The sequence below is a fragment of the Oryx dammah genome, unplaced genomic scaffold (genome assembly GCF_014754425.2).
Source record: "Oryx dammah isolate SB20612 unplaced genomic scaffold, SCBI_Odam_1.1 HiC_scaffold_11164, whole genome shotgun sequence".
Taxonomy (NCBI): domain Eukaryota; kingdom Metazoa; phylum Chordata; class Mammalia; order Artiodactyla; family Bovidae; genus Oryx; species Oryx dammah.
In genome coordinates this window covers 4,372,147-4,393,439 of record NW_024080557.1, presented here as the reverse complement: position 1 = coordinate 4,393,439, position 21,293 = coordinate 4,372,147, and the positions used below count along the sequence as shown (strand labels likewise).

General features: G+C 38.1%; 1 protein-coding gene across 2 annotated transcripts in view; it reads left to right on the top strand.

The window, feature by feature from the left end:
- The first annotated feature begins 257 nt into the window (after window positions 1-257).
- LOC120860720 (zinc finger transcription factor Trps1) overlaps window positions 258-21,293 on the top strand; it is a 275,412-nt gene continuing 254,376 nt past the window's right edge. For both annotated transcript variants that reach the window (XM_040236466.1, XM_040236465.1), the window contains exon 1: window positions 258-761. The gene's annotated coding sequence lies outside the window, so the exon portion shown is untranslated. The remainder of the gene's footprint in view (window positions 762-21,293) is intronic.

Here is a 21,293-nt window from a genome sequence, read left to right as displayed (position 1 = left end):
AGCTTGCGGATTTTTCCTCCTTTTCCAGCCCGCACGTTCCCACATGGGGGGTGGGGGAGGAGGAGGGGGGAGAGGCGGGGCGGGAAGGTAGCTGGGTCCCTGCACCGCGCAGCTCTCATTCGCGGCGCTCCGACTCGGGCGAAGTTCTCGCGCAGCCGGCTGGTCGCGGCCGGGGCCGGTCCGGGCGGGCGGGCGGCGGCGGCGGGTGCTCGGAGCCGGGCGGGGCGGCGGCGGCGGCGGCGCGGGGACGCGCGCTGTCTCTTTAAGGGAGCTTGGTCTGGGGTGGCGCTTTCCTCCGCGAAGGCTCCTTTGATATTAATAGTGTTGGTGTCTTGAAACTGACGTAATGCGCGGAGACTGAGGTCCTGACAAGCGATAACATTTCTGATAAAGACCCGATCTCACTGCAGTCTCAAGCGTCCTCTTTTTTGGTGCTGCTCCTTTCTCCAGACCTCGCGTCCTCTCCATCGCTCTCTCGCCTATTTTTTTTTTTTAAACAAAAAACAACACCCCCCCCCCCCCCCCACCCGGCACCGGGCACATCCTTGCTCTATTTCCTTTCTCTTTCTCTCTCTCTCTTTCTTTTTTTATAAGGGGGGGGGGAGGGAAGGGAAAGGGGGGGAGGCAGGAAAGACCTTTTCTTCCCCCCCCCCCCAATAATCCAAGATCAACTCTGCAAACAACGAAGACGGTTCATGGCTCTGGCCGCCGCGCCACCATCTTTCGGGCTGCCGAGGGTGTTCTTGACGATTAATCAACAGGTAAGGAGGGGAGGCCCGGGCGGGCCGCGGGGCTGGGGGCCGCGGGGAGCTCGGGGGGCGCTGGAGCCCCTCTGCCAGGCCCGCGGAGCCGCGACGCGAGTGCTGCGCCCGCGCGTGTGTGCGCAAAATGTGGGCGATCGCGAGCGGGGAGCCCTGGGAATTAAAAGTGACTTTCTTTGAAAAAAAAAAAAAAAAAGAGCAGGGGGGAGGGGGGCGAAAACCAAACCCCGGGTTTTCGGGTTTCCCATGCATTTTTTTTTTTCCTTTTTTTGCGGGGGTTTTTTTTTTTTTTTTTTTTTTTCCCCCCTCCCCCCCCCCCCCCCCCCCCCCCCCCGCTTTCGTGGGTCTGAGGCATCTGAGTCTTAGAAACGACAGACTTCAAACTGCAGTAGCCCTTGGAGTCAGGAGGGTCAAGTTCAGCCGCCGGGGAGGAGGAAAAACAAATCCCCATTTGCCAAAAAAAGAAGTTTCAGGCCGGTGCCCCCTCCCCCTCGCAGCCCCACTCCCCCCTCGCTGTCTCCTTCTGGCTGATTTTAATTCTCTCCTACCGGGCGCAGCGGAGGAGCTGGGGGTGGTTGGACCCGAGGGGCCGCCGCCACCGCAAGTTTTCTGGGGCTCCTGACAAGCGGGGAGCAGGTTAGGCACCGGCATGCAGAGTAGTAAGTTGGGCGAACTCGGGAGGGTCGGAAGGGTCTCAGAGAGGGGCCTTCGTGTGGTCCCCCAAAGTGGGAAAACAGCCCAGGACTGGCGCTGTCTTTGAAGAGTTTGCAAAGCCAGGCTTCAAACTTTTTTTCCCCTTAAAGGCCCAGCTGGGCTGGAGGTGGAGGGTGTCGCATCCCTCGGTGCCCCCGCCCCTGCGCGTCTCAGGGCAGCCGGGCCGAGGGGTCTGTGCCCTGTCCGTGCCATGTGGCAGGCCTCGCCGCCGGGGCGCTTCCGTAGGGGCCGAGGAAGGGGCAGACTTCCTCTGCGGTGCGGATGATGCGCCCTGGGTCGCGGGTCAGCGGACACTGGCCGGTGATGAAATGCCTGACAGCGGTGGGACATCCAGGCAGCCGGGCGCTTCGCCTTCTGTCCAGTTCCTGTTTGGGTTTTAGAGAGACGCATCTTTGAAAGGCCAAGGCAAACACCGCTGTCCCTTCAAATAACTCCAAGGTTATGAGACCCCATGAATAATTTGAGGGTGAGGCGGCGGTGGGAGCCGTTTGAAGTGCAAAGCTGTTTTTGTGGCTGGGAAAGCTTTTTTTTTTGTTAGTACCTGTGTGAGCTGGTGGTGTTTACCCCTTTTCCCCAAGGAAGTCAGTTACTGTTTTATGGCCCCAAGACTCTAAAGCAATTTAAGTTAGAGGGCTAGAGGGACTGGTGGGTTTCAGAGGGAAATCTTGGACGTAATATTAGATGTTAGGTCTCGCTTTACTTCCTCATATCTTTTTAGGCCTCAGAATTGAGTCTTTGAAAGTTTTTTGAGTGAGAGCGATGAAGCTTAATGATGAATCAAAATTATAGTAGCGTATTCATCCTTATCCTATTTTGGAAATCACGGCTAGAGTTTTAAGTGAGGTAACTGAAGTGAGAAGCTTAGCGGAGACGTTCAAATCGCAGACCAGTTAGGCCGATTCATTGAACTTTTGGAGATTCATTGAACTTTTGGACATTCATTGAACTTGCGTAAACGCATCAGGTGAACAGGAAAGGGACTGAGAGCGACAGTTAAGTACAAAGGGAAAATACAGATAGGGCCCGGGACAAAATTACCCAAAAATGCTTACTCTAGGCCTGGTCGTTGGCTGAAAATGTGATTGTCCAAAGCAAAAATAAACTAGGAAGCTTCCAACCACTTTTTGGAGTTTTCCAGCTCTTAGGTTAAAACCTATGGATCTTGGCTGGCATCATGTTACTTTTCCTGCTGGTTTTAGGAAAAGTTGATCATTTAGAAAAGCCTGCCAGAGTTAAAAATGCAAGGGGGCAGCGAAGAAAAAGTCATGAGGGCGGCCAGTTCTTGACGTGGACAAAATGAGAATGAAAGTTCCTGAGCTCACTGTTGTCAAGTTTCTGACATACTACTCATTTGCTTAGACCGCTTTCTCAGATATTCCACCGGTTAATATATAAAAGCGAACTAGCTCTAAAACGGTGTGGGCTTTTTTTCTTTCCCTTCGTATGCCAGGGTTGTGAATAAATACAGGGTTTGTATGGGAAGATGAAGCGTTTCCTGTAAGTTGTGATGCTGACAGGACAGTCTGGAAATGATACCAACATTTGAAGGATTTTTTTTTTTTTTACCTTTAAGTGAAAGTTTATTAATGATGTGCTTAATCTTAACAAGTCAAACATATGGGCCTTAGAGCTTCTCTGTCCTTAGATTTCATAACTTCCTTTTAAAGCTGTACCCTTGAATGGAAACATCTCTAGATCGAGTTGTATACTGGGCCACCAACGTGCTAAAGTTTGATAACAATTTCTGGATATTAGTAATGTGAAAATAAAACTCCTAAAGGGAAAAGAGAGTTTTGGTGCCAGCATTCGGACTTGATTTCTCTAAATGTGAGGCATTCCCGGTCTTTATTAATACTCTCTTGGCAAAGTATTACTTACCATCGGCGAGCTGATGTTTATGGCTTCCTGATCTATCTGTTATATGTTAGGATATGTGTGTGCAGAATGCTTTTCCACACGTAGTAACGAAGTCGGACAGTCTCCCAATAAACAGTGAAACATAGCAAGTTCCTCACAAAAAAGTTAGTCACTCTTTTGAATTTTAGACGCTTCCAGGGTCTTTGCTGCTTTTTTAGATTTGGTCCTTTGTCTCTTAAAGGTAATATTAAAAGAAGAAGAGTGTCATCGTGGCTGGGAAGTTTGGCTTGATTTTAGAGCTCAGTGTTTTGAAGAGTGAGATTTTAAAGGATTTTGTAACATCTTCTTCATACTTGCTTAAAAATAGGTTAGAATCCATATGAGAGTGCTAGTCATAAGTGAGTTACACATGGTCCTACCGTATTTTCAGTATTATTTTTACTTTTCTTTTAAGTCACGTACCACTCCTGAGTTTACTCTCATTTCCACAGGGTAGGTCTCGCTACACACAAGGAAATCTTCATTCATAAGGAAAACCTTCAAAGCAGGGAGGTGAATGCATCTGTGGAAAAGCTGCTTTTTAAGATTCTAGCATTTCAGTGATGTTTCTATTATTGTTATTATTATTTTTGGTGTGTGTGTGTATCTTGTGGAGAGAGCTAGCCAGGGAGAAGAAATGCGGAAGAAATATAATTTGCAATTAATGATCTGTACATTTGTGGTAAGTTTTAATAAACTCTTGTCTTATCTTCTTTTTTGAAGTAAATAAACACTATTGAAAGTTTTCAGAGGGCTTGCAGCAGATTGTTTTTGAGCTGAAACTTTAGTTTGAATTTGAAATTAACACAGATATAGATAACCAGCCTTTAAGTGTTTCTTATAATACATATGTGTAAGACTTTTTCCCCTTCAGTATCCCTTTGATAATAATAATATAACGGCACTATGCTATTATGTGTACCAGACTTTAATAAAGTTAGGGGCAGGTGTTTATAATTGATTTAAAGGGGAAATTATTATTTTTGCAGTAAGTGATGCACTGAAAATGACTGATGCACATTAAAACATATTCTCATTAAGATAGTCTCTGTGTGTAAAATGCAGCTATTCATTCAACAGGCTGACAACTTTCCACTTGGTATTTGCCTTTGCTTAATTTAGTTTCCGCAGGACAGTCAGTGTGGTAGTTTGCATCTGTTTTTGGCAGGCACAGAAAACTATAAACTCAGACAGTCCTGTCCCAAATATTGCAGCTCACAAGTTACAATCAATTTGATAAAAACAGGCAAGTTTTATGGACTTGCTTTTCTGTTGTTCATCCTTGGTCAAGCTTCCAGGTAACAGAGGTTTCTTTCTCTTCCCCTGTTTTGCTGGTTTTCAGTACTAATAGCCTTGATAACTAATTCTGAGTCTTGTTTACTCATTTAGCTTCCTTATTTATTGCTGATTGAAATTTGGGGAAATTAATGACGGCATGTCTAGACTTGGTTTTACTTTGTCTATCTATGTGATAACTGCGTTCATCTTTTGATACCACCATAGAGAAATAACTGAATTCTTTGTTACTAGTCTAGTTATGATTTATGAAATTGGAAGGTCCCCCTTAGATAAAATATGAAGAAACTCTTACAGCCTTTATCAAGTAGAAATTTAGTCTGATTCTCTCATCACAGAGAGAATACTAATGCACTCTGCAATTTTTATGTTAAAAAAATTGAGGAGACTTTTTTATAATTATCAAAATTATTTATCTCCTAAAAGCTTTAACCAGTAGGTAAAGGAAATATTTTAAAATACCAAGTGGTGTTTTATACACTGTTCAGTAGCAAAGAGTTTTGCAGAGGGAATAACCACTTTTAAAAACTTATCCTCGGGTGTTAGTAGGTCCTAGGCTGTTTATTTATATAGGATGTTCTATCACTTACATATGCCCTTTATAAATAATGTGTTTAATGTTGCTATCATGGTAACCTTTAGAGTTGTCCCATCACTCAGTGGTTCTCAGATTCCTGACAACTGAATTCGTTGGCTTTTGATTTGGTTCTCTGATGGGTATAATGATGTAGAACTTGGTTTAGGTTAGAAAGAGAGCATTGGGTTTAAGGATACCCCTTTGCTGAATTTGCAGAAGGATCTGTGGATGAAAATGATTTGAATTGTTAAGAGTTAGATGAATAAGCCTAGATGGTCACTGCAGCTGCAGGAGCTATTATAGGAGCAATGTCTACTTTTTATCATTAAACTTTTTTTTTTCTCCTAAGAGCACAAATCCAGGTAGCAAAAATGAAGATAAAATTATCTATGCCCTTCACATTTGAAGCATCAGTGGAAATCATTTTCTGACTCAAAGCTGTGATTGAAATACAAGTAGCATCGAAATACCCCAAAGAAAGACATGAAAGATAACGCTTTCCGTTGCTAAGTACATTTCATTAAAAATGAGAAAGAAAACTTTTAATTTTTAAAATGTTTCTAGCTCTTTAAAAACCTGCAGTAAATACTTTACAAGTGGCTAGACACCTTCCCTGGTGGTTTAGTTTATACAAGCAGGAAACTTTCTCTCCTGCTCTTTCTCTCTCTCTTTCTTGTTTTCTTTAAACCAACTGACGTAATGCCAAACTTTGCTTTAAAAGAACAGACAGAAGTAATTGGTAGCTTTTAACTTTTAATAATGTTCTGGATTGGTTTTAGTGGCCAAAATGCCATTAAAAAAAAAAAAAAAAGTTCAAGTAAGAACGGGCTTGTGGCCTGAGGAAGAAAGGCTCTGTTGATGCAGTTATTTTTATTCTGTTTTTCAATCTGTTATTAAAAATCTTTCCTGCTGAGCCCTGTTGGATTTCTCCAATTGCTCTCTGTGATGGATGGTGCATTTCAGGTTACTGTAACTTAAACAGTTTTTGGGTTTGGGGGAGAGTGGGTATTTGTATTGCGTTATTTCTTATTGGGGGGGGGGGGTGGAGAGTAAAACATTTGTTTTTGTTTCATTTGCGATGAATTAATTAAGATTATCAATGGCGACAGGTCAATGAATATGTTTATGTAAAGAATGCTACACCTGTTAGCAAGAGTCTGAAATGTGGAAGTTTCATTCTGACATTAATCATTTTTATGTGCAGTGGAAGGAAAATAGGTGAAACTTCACAAAAATATATTTTTATATTGAAAGCGTTAATTTTAAGGGTCAGTTTGTGTGGGTGGCTCCTTTTTTTCCCTCACAATTTTAGGGGATAATTTTTAACCCTGTTATCACACAGTGTTTTTAGTTTCTTTTCTTTTCTTTTTTTTTTCTTATAAAATAGTCATTTTCTCTTTTCCTGGCTTGTACAGGGAAACAGAACTTTCTCTAGTTTAGAGCTATCTTGGTGATGTTGGTTGACATCAGGGCAACTTCAGAAGCTAGCAAGTAGGAGAATCTTTTCAGAGGGTACAAAGATTTGTACCAGTTTTTCCTTCCTTGGAGAGACACTGCACCCAGAAATGAGGCCCTCCGCCCTATTTGGGGGGTCAGAAGTATCAAAATTTCTGATAGGGATTGTTCGTAAGGTTCAGATCTTACTGGTTACTTGTCTTGGTTTAAATCTTACGATTACCTGTCTTGGACTTTGCTTTTAACCCTAAATTTGTGCTGAGCTTCTATTTGCCCCCTTTTACACAGAATGTATCTTAAAAATAATGCATACTGAAAATTAGGTATCTCGCAGATACCTTAAAATGTCTTTTAATTTGTAATTACCATTAAAAGCATCCTGTATATTCAGGGAAGTTAAAAGTATTCCCTGCATGAAAATTTGACAGTTTTGATTTACCTTAACGTTTTTCTCAGTTTTTCTTATAACTATAGACTTCAGTTCAGATCAGAAACATTCTTTCTCTGCTAACCAGTCCTTACCATAAGGATGTGTCAGGAAAAACCGTAGGAACTTAAACTATAACTTGTTCACATCAGCAGAGCAAAAGTATCTTAACATGAATCTTGATTTGTTTTATTTTTTACAAAGTTTTCAAATATATCTCTGTCATTACGGTTTTGTTGATTGAATGCTGGTTTATTACTGCAAAACTGAGGTAACAGTAATAAAGTTTTGCAAGAAGGGGAAAAAAAAGGCAAAGGGAGGTATTTAGTGCTGCAGTCCTTTAATATCAGTAGTTTGTTTACTGTTCAGTGTTGGGGAGGGGTTGGAGAGGCTTTGTGGAAGATGATACCAAAAAAAAAAAAAATACATCAATTGCGCATATGATCCCCTCCCCTTAAGCTTTACTTAAACAATATGTTTCGGTTTTGCCTCAAACCATTCTGCACCACCTCTCCAAGAATCCACCACTATCTTCCTTCCTGAGCGATTAAGGATGACACCTTCTGTTATATAATGAACTGCAGTATTGTTTGAACAAAGGTAACATTTTAATTTGTGTAATGCTTTGGTTATTAGCAGTAGTATGTCTGTGATGTGAGAGGAAATCTAGCACTATGAATATTTGCAAATGCTTGAAGTATCAGGGTAAGTTTCAATTACTGCTGATATGTGCGCATGCTCTCGCAGGTATGCTTTATGTATGTAGTATATGTGCATGGGTATACTAAGATACACCTTGAAGGTGGAATCCACTTTACTAAACAATTTACTCTATAGTTAAACCATGAATCTTTTAAGGCATGACCTACCTTATAAAGTCTTTAAGTTTGAAATGAGTGGAGTTTAAACATAATAAAGCCATCATGATCACAGTACTTATACCTACACTAAATTTACTAAGGAATTTAAGAAATGACACCAAAAAACCCCTTATACAAAAATGCCATCTTTCGGTGTATTTTAAGAAATAGTTCTGCAGATAATTTTTTTTTTAAGTCCCAAATTTCTATTGAGAGGAGCAGTTAAGTGACAGTGCTGTTCCTGAATATATCTTTTTATGCAATAGCACTTTATAGTTTACAATTCTGTCATCTTAAAACGTTATGTAGAAATAATATGGAACATGTAAAGACTTTGTGCTATGATCCAATGCGTTTTTCCCTAGGGTGATGGATTCCGTGCGTCACCCAAATGTGATGCTATTTGCCGGGCTTGTAATACTGGTTTTGAGGGTTGCTGTATGTTCTATTTCATCAAGCAACACAATACAACAACTTCAGTATCTAGGTAATAGACACAGTCAAAATAAGTTCTGTAAAATGTTCTAAATACTTTTAAGTAAGTCAGAAGTTGACTTATATATTCACTTTATTTAACACAAATAAACAAATGACTGACACCATTAGCTATTTAAGGCTTCTGTAATAGTATTAGAGGGAAATATACAAGGGCCCATACTTTATTTTCTGATTTTTTCCCCTTTATTTGATAGAAGAATGGTTCTCTTATTTGCATTTATAATTGCTTTATCTGTTAATTATTTGTATTCATGATACTGAGTAGTGTAGGATTATAAAGAATAATAAACATTTGTATTGTGTCCCGCGCTTTAAAAAAAGCATTAATATTTTATTATTAAATTGAGTATTATAGTAACCAAGAATGAACCCAGTATAGGATGATAGATATACCACAAATGCTATTTAGACATTAAGTATATTTTTGCTGTAGAAAAAAAGAAATGAAAAAGATTTTTCTTTCAGTTTTTTTCCACTTGAATTTGGATAGAATTTATGAAAATTACAAATCAGCAAACATTTTTACTATAGTGTATGTTTCTTGAGTAGATTCTACAGTGTGGCTTTCAGTGAATCTTGTGAATTACTAGTTCTGTTTCTCTGTATAGAAGCATGTATTATATCTGAGATCAGATACATCTATAAATAGTGTAAATATAGACGGCAGAAGTTAGTTTGTGGAATCTAATTTCTCTATTACATGATACACTTCATGTGCAAAGGGACCAAGCATTACTAATCTACTTCAGCTCTTTTTTCTCTGAGCTATGCACAAGTGCAGGGTATGATTTTGTGACTTCACGTTAACTTTGTGCGAGCGTACATGTACATGCACATGCACAGAGCTATATTCTCACTCGTATAGAATGTTTTTGCATTACAGGCACCGAATGGAATTTTAACATATTACATATTTTTTGAAATGACTTTAGTCTTTGTAATATCCACTTTAATTACCTAATGCATCCCAACACCTATTTGAGGGTTTATTTAATTAAAATTTTGGTTCTGAACTGGGGGTAAGATTGGCAAGACAAATTAAAACAAACTTCTACATGTGACTTCTTTGTGATGTCAGTATTCACATATCCTTAGCTATGAAAGATGTAGAAATAAACATATCAGCCTGTTTTATCTCTCAATACTATAATACTAAGAATTTCTGAACATACAAAAATTCCTAAAAGAGATTTTGCCATTTGTTCCTGCTTTACTTTGATACCATGAAATATTTTTGAGAAGAGAATCTAGGTCGTTTTAATTTTTTAAAATACCATTCAACTGATGGAAATTAAGACTGGTGATTTATATATACACACACACACATATATATAATTTCTTATCAGGGCTCATGTTATTAAAGGTTCTCTCTACATTTAAGTCTGATTATTGAATGATTAATAGTTCTTTACCAGTTATTTATAGATATACCCTTGAGACTGTTTAAAATTGTGTATTTTTCTATATTTAGCTGCTAAAATTTTGTTAATTAAATTATAAATTGAAAAACACAACTGATTATGTCTTATACTGTTTTTAACTTACTATTGGAAGTACAGTGTATATTTTTAAAAAGATTATTGCAAATTTTACTCCTCAGTTTTGCAAACTTAGGTACATTTTAGAAGCTAACTTTAGGTATAAGTGGCCAGTGTAAGCAATTACACATTTAAGTAATTATGGGTTAATATGAAACCTCATTTTCTGTAATTTATAAGCAGATAGTTAAGGAGATGTTTCTCTTTTGCATTTAGAACGAATTTGCTTTACCTTCATTGGATGCAAGATGTAGTAAATTACTTTAAGAAACTCGATGTCATCTAAACCTCAATCACAATAAACCGTTTATTTTACTCTCTGTCCCATCAGTGTTTATTCTACTTTGAAATGTCCCGTTCTTAAAGACAATTTATGTTGTTGAAAGAGTGCCCTCATTATTTACATTTTACTTTTTCTTTGTACTTTGATAAGCTTTAAGTAAGAAAGCTGTCGCTCAAGATTTCAAGCCAGTAGTAAAAATCATAAAGTACACATTTTATGTGTAAATGTTTGTGCATGATCTTGCATGTTCACTTTGTCAGACATTTAACTCTTTACTGTTCGGCATATTTGTGTACACGCTGACACACCTGTCTTGTACTTGTTACTCCTAGCATAGTTCAGTAAATCATCATTAACATTTACTTAGGTGGGTACATCCTCGTCTCACTGCCTGAATAATTCCACTGACAATGATAAAAATTAAGAGGTGAGACCAACGATGATTAGAAATGGAAAACAGAGTGGTAGATACTGGTGTAAGCAGATGTCCCTTCTTTTTGTTTTTCCCATTTTCGGTTCCTATTTAGAACGATTTGTAAGTATGTATATCTGAACAGAAGGGGGACTTGGATACTGCACAAGACCGTTATAACATAAGGAACTGTTGCTGTGGATGGCTTTACTTATTGATATGTTTTTGACATGGAAGACTCTGACCTCGTTGCCTGTGGTACTTGGGAAAGTTCGAGCAAGCCCACTGGGTCCCCACTCACCAGTCCCGGCTTTGCGTGACATAAAGCATCCTCCAGCTTCTGGTGTGCTACTGTGCTGTTTCCCTTCAGGAGTGGAGGCCCAGTAAGTTAATCTGGCATTTGAAAGCAGAACTAGAATTTTTTCCTTTTTGAAAATCCTCTGGATGGTTTACAGAGGAGTAAGCAGAGATCACGGGCAGCGTGATCTTGTTCATCTCAGGTTGCTAAAGAAAATTATACTGAGAGCAAGCATGCTTCCTCTGAATTTTTCTGCTATGGTTTATTACCATTTTTTTTTTGTTTGTTTTTTTCCTCTTTGGGATCGAATATTTCAGGTTTTGGAGGAATAAAGATTCCTCCTTTCAGTGAAAAAAATGAGCCAATTCTAGGGTTTTTGCTTCTATTCTTTATAATATTTATATTTTGGGGAGGGAGCTGCATAAAAAACAGAAGTTTATATACTGTAAACTAATAATTTGATTTTCTTGTTTGCTCTTGAGCAGGCCTTTGCCATTCCATTTCTATGAGGAAATACATCCAATGAAATTAAATAAAGTTTTGGTGTAATTTTTCAACAATTGTAAGCACCAACTGTGACATATTTCTGGCAAAAAAAATAAAGCAGTTTAGTTACTCAGTGCTTCTACCCAGCTATGTATTCCAAGTTTATAAATGTGAATTTGATCGTTTGATCATGGATGATTCTTGAAATGAATGTATCTTGATTCAGGGAAGAGAGTACTTAAATTATGCTCACCATCAATATGCTTTAGATTTGCAAGAAATAGAATGCCAAGCATCATGCTTTCAGCCCTTTGATATCTTTAGTAAAGAGTTTTACTTGTTTATGGTAGCTTATATTTAATAACATCATGCATAGACTGTTTAACATATTTGTGCCTTGAGCTGTAGTGAAGTTCAATAAATGACTGTATTTCCATCAGGGTTTGGAGGGTAATGAAGTGTTAGTAGCCATCTACTAAAAATGGTTCTGAGATTTGAAATTTGTAACTGATTTTTAGGAACCGTGGCACAAATATAATAATAGGTAGAAATATTCAGTGATCACCTTTTATAAAGTTATTTTCATGTCTAGGAAAATAGAGCAGTGAATATTTGCTTTCTGTATGTTTTGTCTCCAAGCAGAGGAAACTGACAGTTTTATGTTTTAAGTGCTGAAAGTTGTTCTTGGCTATGCAGCCCCTGAGTTAATCACTGAGATGTTAACTTGATTTTTTTTGTCTTCAAAAAGTTTTCAAATTTTAAAACGAAATATACTTCTATTATTTTCAAATTGACATCCTGCATTCTGGATTGGTTTTTAGAGAAATATTTTCCAAATTCTCTTGGATTGCTTGTAAGTTTGAAATATTGAGTTTTGTTTTTTTAAGCCTTTCAGAAAGGAGAGGAAATACTTTATCTTTTTAGAGTTTTCTACTTATAGAACCCTTTTTATCTCCCATAAAGTGCAAATTAATTTTGCATTCATTTTTTATTCTTGTATGTGTGTGTTATCTTTTCAGAAACTCATTTTGAGGGCATCAGAAATTGAGCTTCCCTGCCATACCTTCCTGTGATAAGATATTTTGGTCATTTCTAAGGAGTCGCTATGTAGAAATCCTTTCTTATGTCATTTGCATGCAGTTATTTTTACTTCAAACAGGAGTGGTATCTGAAAATCATATATTTATTCTTTGAGGTTAGTTGCCAAAATTATGAACCGTGTAAAATAACATGATATTTAGTTGTTTCTCAGTTATATCTTTAGGCAATTTGTATCAAAAATTTTGGTTGAAGGAGAAAAAAAAAGAATATTTAAACAACTTTGAAATAGTGTTAAGATAGTCCTACAGAATTTTCCAAAATTCATAAGAAAATGTGAAATATTTTCAAATGCGCAGGTTTAAAATTCAACTGTGTATACAGTGAAGACTTTGACCTGATATATTTTACTGTAGAAATGTTTTAGTATAAAGTGAAATGTCTCTGGTGTTGCCTGTATTTTATTTATTTATTTATTTTTACAGGCTGCTTTGCTTAAAATGATTGGCATCCTTATAGTTTTGTGTAAACCAAATAAGGCTGCTACCCTAAAGAAGCAGCGGCTTTGCACATTTCATCTTACAGACTATTTTGAAATACTTTCATTTGGAGCAAGTGCATCAAGCCCTAAGAAATAGATACCAAATTGCAAACTAGTAACCAGAACACATCACCCGACAAATCCCTGAATGTGGAATTGACTCTCAGAAAGGACATTATTTCCATTCCGGTCCCGTGTGTTTAACAGTATTTTGGTGTCTCAGCTGGTAGAAATGTGGACGTTTCAACTAACCACCTCCTTGTTTTGATTCCGTGATGTCAGGCGAACGTTTTTCCAAAACTTTTGGCCTGGTGTAATCAAAACCTGTTGTGAAATTAGGCTAATATGATGATTTCAGATGCTTAATGTTATTTTGAAAAGATACTTAAAAAAAATTACCTATTTGGAATATGGTGAAAGATCCTGGACAGTGTTTTTAGATTTAGTTCAAAGCCTCGAGCTATAGATGAAGGAGGACAAAATTCCACAATACTTCTTCTTTCCTAATGTAGGAGAAAACATGGCCTTTTTGCATAAACACTTTTGTAGAAATAGCTGGTCAACTTTATTTTGACAAAAGATGATTGTATAAAATTGGAGCAAACTTTGTGAGCCCGACAGTATGTGTACATTTTAGTTTATTATATTCCAATGATAAAACCATGTATACAAGGAAACTAAGGGGAGAATAAGTTTCATCTCCTGTCTGAGGTTAGATGTAGAGTGAAGTGCTTAGTCAGAGAATTCTCTTGGGGCGGTGCCCCTGTCTCCTTGGCTGGTGGATACATTTCGTCATGTGCACGAGTGTGCGATGTTGCACACATGTGTACTGCGGATCTACTCTTGAGAATCTTTTAGTATTTTTTTGTTGAGGAAAAGTAGACCCTGGCCTATGAAACATTTCTTTCTTCAATGGCTGGATTTTCCTTGAATGGTCTGTCTTATATCTGATGCTCAAGTTTAAATTTTGTTTCTTTGTTTTTCTTTAATTCAGGTATTGGTCAAAGTGACCATTTGGTCCTGTTTTGAGTGATAGAAGGGACATGAGATCTATCCATTCTCACAGACTCATTTTATAATTGAGAAAACTGACAATCCAAGTGGGTTTTCCATGGTTACATGGCTAGCTAAATAAAAGACTAAACTAGAATTGCCATCTGATCAGCATCCTCATTTATACGTAGCACACTAGACGGTTTTGATATTTGTTGAGGAAACCTGCCTGATATTTTCAATGCATTCATCTTTATTTTTCCTTTTGTGATGGTGGGAGAATAGAATATCACATTAATGTGCATTGGGAAATTGATGATCGTATCATGTCAGTTAGTGTATTCCAAATCGACACTTCCTTGATGGCTCAGTGGTAAAGAATCCACCTTCTAGTGAAGGAGACACAGATTCGATCACTGGGTCTGGAAGATTCTCTGGAGAAGGAAGTGGTAACCCCCTCCAGTATTCTTGCCTGGGATATTCCATGGATAGAGGAACCTGGTGGGCTGTAGAGCATGGGAGTTGCAAAAGACTCGGTCATGACAGTGACTAAATGACAGCAACGTAGTCTATATTATTTCTGTATTAATATCTATGAAGATACGAGAATCAAATATTTAGTCTAGAACTTACTGTGAAAGGTTAAAATGTTACAGCAGAAAATCTAGGCTTGATGTTTCTTTCAAACCCCTGACAAGAGGTGTCTCTTTGTGTTCATGTATAAAAAACCCAGTTGGTACTGAAGAATTGGTTATGAATTAATCATTAACAAGAACGTACTTTGTATTATTGTTCTCCCCTTAAAATACCTCCAACATTTATCTATTTTGAGACCATTTTTTTAAAAAGCAACCCATTGGAATTAAGGATTTTTTTTTTATCTTCTAAGAAACTGGGAGACTGGACATTTCTGTATTTGTAACACCCACAAGCCCCTTGGCAGGTTGAAAACTACAGAAACATCTGTGAGATTAGGCCTGAAATGTGCAATTAGTTATTAAAATGTGGTTGAGAAACCATTTGTGGCATTTTACATAATCTCTTCAGCATTTATAAAAACAAATTAACAAAAGAATAATGAAAGAATTTCATTTATTTTAAATGCTCTTCTTATTAATCCTGGCTTTTGAATGATAAATTTCAGCCTACATGTAGGGAAAGGGAAATATTTTAAAATATAAATTTAATTTATATTTTTAGGCATTTTTTTAACATTCCATTTTAATCTATGACCCCACTCAATATGGATGCAGTTAACATTTGTTTACTGAATAGTTAAGCTAATTTTAATCATTTAATCTGTTGCATTGGAAAAAACAGGAAAAAAATGTCTTTTTCAGACATCTGAGGTATTTTATGTAATTCCTTGTTTCTTTTTATCTTTCAATCCTAATAGTTATATTTATAATTTAAAGTGTTAATGCAACTCCCTCCTGAGTGAAATTTGTGATTTATACTTCCCTCCATGCTATCGTTTCCATTTCTGTTTTAAAGAATTGTGATGAATGCCTTGCAGACAAGTACTGGACCCAGCACATTCCCAGACTCTTTCAGAGTGGCTTCAGAAGGCAGAAAAAGTTGTGTCTGTCCCTGGAAATGGGCTGGTTTGGTACAGGGTCTGTATTTGTACCTGAGTGTTGAGCTGCACTGTGAAGATACCTGTTGGTCTCACTTTTGTTTGTCTGTATTTTCCTCCGTTTGTTTCTTAGCCAGAGGGCAGATTTTTTTTTCTTCTTTTCCCTTAAAATATAGTGCTTTTGTTTCTTTAGTGTTCATTCAGGTGAAAATCCTGTATAAATGGCTGTGCACAGTTATTCCTTTAAAAGGGTATAGTTTGCTTATGGAAAATTATATCAATCAGAAATAATTAAGTCAGAGAGTAATGGAATGATCTTTTAACATTAAAAAGCAATTCTTCTAAAATGGATTAAGGAGCCATTTAAACTGTTACACTGATCATCCTACATGAAATCTCTTTTTCGGTATAGTGAGCATACAAAACAGAGAAAGGCTGAAAACTTCCATTATTATTATATAAATATCTAGGATTTTTCTCCTTCTCTTCCTCTGGCTATTATCTCTTTATATAATTTTGGGGGGGCCCTGACTGTTAAATATCCAGTGTATACCTAATCAAACCATAGGAAACGCTTTCAGTACCTATCTTGCCCTAGCCTTTCTTAATGATTTTCTTGATGTTATTTTTGGAATTTATTTTTCTACTTGATTCTCTCCCTATATTCCAAGTATCTATTTTTCTCCTTTGACTTTAGGAGATTGGAACTTTATCCCTGTGCTCTTGGCATTGCTGATCAAAATAAATTTAAAGTGGCTCTTACTCTGAGCTTTGTTTATCAGAAAGTACTTTTTTGTTGGCTTTTAAAACATATCAAATCCAGATAAGATTTAAATAAGATGAGGTTTTTTTTTTTTTCATTCTTTTCTTTCTACTTATTAAGGGATTTGCTTTCCTGATAAAACAGTATACAATTAATTTTATTTGATTCTCCCTGAATCAAAACTATTCTCCCTGAATATATTCAGCTTCCTTTTGGTAAATACCTTCTCAAACAATGTTAAAACATTTTTATGCTTGTTCTCATAGCACATATTGTGAACAAAAAGTATCCTGGATATATTTTTTTTTAATTTTTATTTATTTATTTATTTATTTTTATTTTACTTTACAATTCTGTATTGGTTTTGCCATACATTGACATGAATCCACCATGGGTGTTAGAAGGTTTTACATGGCATTTATCTTGAGCCCATTTGGATTATAATCCAACTGCAGTCATTTAGAGTGTTCTTGAAATCTCAGAAAAGTTCATTTGCAATTGTGTAGCTAATATATGGTTACTGAAGCTGAGAGATAGGTTATGGTTTAAGCAGTGGATTGATTTTAGGGAAAAGTTGGCAAATGATATAGTTCCCTTGACAGTTTTGGAAAAAAAACAAGGTAAAATGAAACAAAAGGCTACTTTTCATTTATTTCCAGATGGATTTCATCTTGTACTTGGCATGGCACAAAGTCAAAATGTTGCTCTTTGAGATTTATTAATTAGAATGTTTCTAAGCCAGATATGGAATCCAGTCTCCCTTTTTCAGATAAAGGTAAACCTACTCAGATGTAAAAATAACTTTCGAGTGGGGAAAATATCGAGAGCCTAAATCTGAGGCTTTTTTCATGTACATCTCCATTTCTTAACTAAGTGCACTCTGCCAGGATGACTCTGTTTGTGGACACCGCTGTACTGAGGACACCAGTGGCCTTGTGGCAGCCAGGCCCAATGGTCTTTCCATCTGACTGCACGTCTTAAATGAATCGGATACTGCCAGCCATTCTCTTGAGTATCTCTCTTGGCCTGGCTTAAGGGGCGCTGCATCCCTGCCGCACTTGTTCCAGTCTGTCCTTGACTTTCCTCTTAAGTGCTGCAATTTTCCTTGAGGATTGTATGCTTGCACCTTTTGATCCGAATGAAATCACTCCAGGGTTTCACCTCTAGAACTGAGTTGGTTTCTGATTACAGTATTATTGTTGTTGTTTAGTTGCTCAGTCTTTTCTGACTCTTGTGACCCTGTGGACTGCAGCCCACCAGGCTCCTCTGTCCATGGAATTTCCCAGGCAAGAATACTGCAGCGTGTTGCCATTTCCTTATCGGAGGATCTTCCCGACCAAGAGATTGAAGCTGTGTCTCCTGCACTGGCAGAGGGATTCTTTACCTGAGCCACGTTTCTGGCCTTCAAGTGCATAGGTCCTTGTTTATGAATCTGTTCGTCATCCTTAGCTTGGTAGGTGGGACCCTAAACTCTGCTCCCAGTTTACCAGTTCCATCTTTACAGGACCATGTGTTCTATCCTTAAAGTAGTATTGAGTTCCAGAACTTTCCCCAACCTACCTTCCTTCATGCTCTCCCCTCTCTGAAATGCCTTTGTTTCATTCAGTCTTAGTTATAGGAATTCTACTTATTCTTCAAATGATAACTTCTGTATTTCTTTTTCCTGAAGCCTTTTCATTTCTACTCACTGAGATTTAAACACCCTGGCCCTGTGCTTTCACTTATTTATGGCTTTAGTAGAGCCCATACCAGAATCACTTGGCCATTGCAAGTGTGAGGAGAATAAAAGCACACCCAGCTTATTTCTATTCTCTATACAGTGTCTTGGATACAGTGGTTTCTCAAAAGTGTTGCATTAAATTGGCACTTAAGAGGAGAATACTTTGGCCAGAAGAGCGTAAGACTTTTAGATGTTGAGAAAATTGTGAAATTGGGTTGTCAGGTTTCAGAGAGGAGAAGGATTATCTGATGTTGCATAATTAATAAACATTTTTGAAGTCTACCCCAATGTATTGTTCTTAAAATGTCATACGACTGGTTACAACTTATGCTGTATTTTGCAATGTGCTTTCAAGTTCTGCCTTTTGCTGATTAATGTCCTTGAACCAAGTGTGACGGCGTCAGTGAAAATGAGATGAAGGGAGGCCCATGTACATTTTGCAAACTATAGAAAAATGAAAAACCAGACCACCTTGTTGTGCTTTATTGACATTGCAGTTGAAGTGCTGTGAAGTAGTCAAAGATGCAAAGTGATAAATGATGTGCCTGTAATGCATATATGTTTAACTAGAAAAATGGTATGCTGCTGCTGCTGCTGCTGCTAAGTCACTTCAGTCGTGTCCGACTCTGTGTGACCCCATAGACGGCAGCCCACTAGGCTCCCCCATCCTGGGACTAAATGGTATAGATGACCTTATTTGCAAAGCAGAAATAGAGACACTGACATAGAGAACAAATGTATGGATGCCAAGGGAGAAAGGGTTGCCTTGGGAGGAACTGGGAGATGGGATTGATACATATACACTGTTGATACTATGTATAAAATAGACAATTGAAGGGAACTACTGTATAGCACAGGGAACTCCATTTAGGGCTCTGGGGTGTCCTAAATGGGAGGAAAATCCAAAAGGGAGGGGATATATGTTTATGGATGGCTGATTCATTTTGCTGTGCAGTAGAAGCTAACACAACATTGTAGAGCAACTATACTCCAAAAAATTTAATTAAACAATGATAGAAGAAATGAAAAATGTATATAAGGGGGAAAAAACCCAACGTGAGAGATAACATTAGGCTCTAAGGTCGTGAGTCAGAACTATATAGTTTTAACTTCTGTATGTTGAATATTTGTCTGCCGAAATGTTATGTTCTGATGTTTGTGGTTTATGTACTGGCTTCACGGTGAAAGTTACATGTAAGTGGTTGATGTTTGAATGTTAAGGGAGCAAGAATGATTTAAACTTTAGGAAGGTCTAACAAGGATATTGATGAATAGGGATTGTCAGGAGCTGAGCAGAGCCATAAGTAATGCTGCCTGGGGCAGCTCAGGTTTATGGCAATGAGAGGATATTAGACCCTTCTTTGCTCTTTTTCATATCCATGCCTCCTTGAGAGATGGCCAGTAAAGTGGTAACTGAATAATAGATGCTGAGATGTTTTTTGTGTTGAAACAAGAATGTCTGAGACTTCTTTGAATGCTTCATTTTTACTAATCACTTTAACTTCATCTTAAAAGCCAAGGAACAATTTTTGAAGCCTTTTTTTTTTTTTTAAAGACCATATCCTTGGCCTTCTCTCTGTAGTTGTTTTTTTTTTTTTTTAACTAAAAAACTTTCTTTTATCTGAGAATTGGGAAGTCCCTTTGATTTCATATGTGAATCTGTTAAGCACTTAAATATTATTTTAAACAATTCTGGGAAATTGTTAAGGCTTGCTATTATTGTGTATTCCCAAATCTGTATGGACCCAGAACCATGAAGGAGAAATCAAGGAGAGGATCTATGTAATGAATTTCTTTACTTCTAGGACAGCTCATTACTTGTAGGACTGGTATATGTCTATTTCTTCCTTCATAACAAAACATGCTAAAGCTCCCTAGAGACCTTAGCTAATTGCATCTTTCAAACATAGTTTTCTGATGTCACCTTGTGTCTATCAGCAACTTTAAAAATCTTTTGAAGGAGATAGTTGGAGTTTATCTGTGTGAAATTTACAATAGTTAAGTGACAGGAGAGAGCATTTCCTAACTAGAAAGAGTGCATTCTAGTTAATGAGTAGGGACCTTTAAATCTTCTGTACTTTTCCACAACTGAAGGGGTGCATATTTTTGGTTGGAAGTGAGTAGGCGAAATTTAGTCCTGCTGTTCTGGTAGTCTTGATGGCTTAGAAATCTCTTTATTGTAGTTTCATAATCCCTGACATGACTGTCCAGCTCTCGTGTCTGCTAAATACAGAAATAGAGGAAGGAAATGTATGTTTTGGCTCCTTTAAAATGGAGCTTATCAGACTCTATGTAGGAGGAGTAGACTTTGTTGAAGATGCGTCTATTTGCCAGCTGGTTAGCATGTGCACCGGGCGAGTTTCCTGTCTGCTAAAGCTGTGTGCTGCCCTTCAGTGATGGGAAGGAGCACATTATTAAATGGGTCGTCATGTTTTCACTTGTGAAAATCACGGTGCAGAGGGCATGCAAACTTTGCCCAGAGGCTGGCCACAGTTTGCATAGAAATGAGCGACCTGGAGCCACAACTGATGTGGTGGATGCCTGGTGAGCACTGATCACTAAAAAAATAAATGAGAGCCACTCCCGGCCAGAGGTGAGCTAACTTTGGCCTGGGAAAGGCTGCATCCTAAGAGGTTAGTGGTCCGTGAGGGGCCACCTGCAAATGATGATAATGGTTCACAGTTGTGGAGCACTGGGCTGGAGTGGCTTGTCTCCCCTTGAGACAGGAACTGCTGTCATCCCCATTTCCCAGGGAAATTTAATCAGTTGCGTAGCCCACAAACTAGGAGCAGTCGAGTATCAGGATTTGAACCCAGGCAGTCTGGGTGAAGCACTCAGGCTTGGTCAGTTCTACTGTATTTCTCATCGAGGGGGAGAAATCGATTTGAGAAACCCGAGGTGACTGTCCTCTTAAAACCGTTCCATTCGGCTTTCTTCTTAAGCTCTAATCTACCTTTATTCATTGTTGGAGAGATAAAACCATCGCCTGTATACATAAGACATTTTAAGTCTAGCTTTCGTCATAATTCATGTTCAGCTTGTATTTTTTCTATAGCGAGACTGAAATCTCCTGTTAAAAAAGTCTATATTAGTCTAAGTGACTGCCTCTTCTTGGCTCCATTACAGTAAAAAGGCTGTGATCAGCAAACTCTTGTAAGGGG